The sequence below is a fragment of the Pteropus alecto genome, unplaced genomic scaffold, assembly GCF_000325575.1.
Source record: "Pteropus alecto unplaced genomic scaffold, ASM32557v1 scaffold81, whole genome shotgun sequence".
NCBI classification, from domain to species: Eukaryota; Metazoa; Chordata; class Mammalia; order Chiroptera; family Pteropodidae; genus Pteropus; species Pteropus alecto.
This window is the reverse complement of record NW_006433378.1, coordinates 9,757,668-9,758,748: the sequence shown is the minus strand read 5'-3', so window position 1 is coordinate 9,758,748 and position 1,081 is coordinate 9,757,668. Positions and strand designations below refer to the sequence as shown.

The following is a 1,081-nucleotide window of genomic DNA, read 5'->3' as shown; positions in this document are numbered from 1 at the left end:
CCAGAGATGGAAAGACATGTTGCTCCAAGATAAATCATACCCAGAGTCTCACTTGTATCTGATTTAGATAGTTTAAATAATGATATTTGGAATTTGAGAACTGACGAGATTTAAATGAGATTTTGGATTTGATGTTGTAATAGGTCAAGACTTTGGGAGGGGTGTTAGAATGGGTAACTGTATGTGTGGGATGGATGTGAGCTTTTGGGCCCAGAGCGTGGACTGTGGTAGGCTGAAAAATCACACATACCCCACTCTCCCCCCTAGTTAAGAAAAGCTATTTATATAAACTCTCTGGAAACTATGAATGTTACCTTATTTGGAAAGGGTCTCTTCATATGTGATTAAATTAAGAATCTTTATTATTATTATTATTTATGCCTACAGCACCTGGTCTTCCTAGGTAGTCTCCCATCTAAGTACTAACCAGGCCCAGCCCTGCTTAGCTTTTAAGATCAGACATCGGGCTTGTTCAGGGTGGCATGGCCATAGACCATGGACCATGGCTCCACTGGGGCACAAACTCAGGACCTTCTGCATGTAAAGCAGATGTGCTAACCGCTATACTATGGAACCACATCCTAAATTAAGGATCTTGAAGAGATAATCCTGAATTATCTGGGTGAGCCTTGAATCCATGGCAAATTTAGATACCAATTGGCTGTCCTATAATTCAACTCATTTCCAACACTATCTATCCAGAGACAGCAACAAATTCCACAGGACAAGGGTTCAGTCCTACAAGACTGTCCCCTTTCCACTTCAGAGCCAATTGCAAGCCCAAGTTGTTATCTGTACTTCTGACTAGCCATAAATCAGAGGTTCCAGCGACCTCTTGCTTGGGTCTAATTAATTCGTTAATGTGAATGAAAAAGGGATCCTATGAAAAGTAACCCCACAGGGTTACTGATCATAAATTCCTGACTGAATAGGTCATGGTGGGTAGTCACACTCAGGCCTATAACTTTTTTAGTAAAAGGTTTATCTTTGCCTTAAGCCAGCACTGTTCATTGTTCTTGTGCACCTGAACGTACCTTTGAAATGCCAGAGTAACCCTCTTTAAATATTGCACATTAACCTT

At 40.9% G+C, this 1,081-nt stretch overlaps 1 pseudogene; it reads right to left on the bottom strand.

Annotated features, from left to right (window-relative positions):
• Positions 1–378: 378 nt before the first annotated feature.
• LOC112476901 lies at positions 379–494 on the bottom strand (annotated as a pseudogene).
• Positions 495–1,081: the final 587 nt, after the last annotated feature.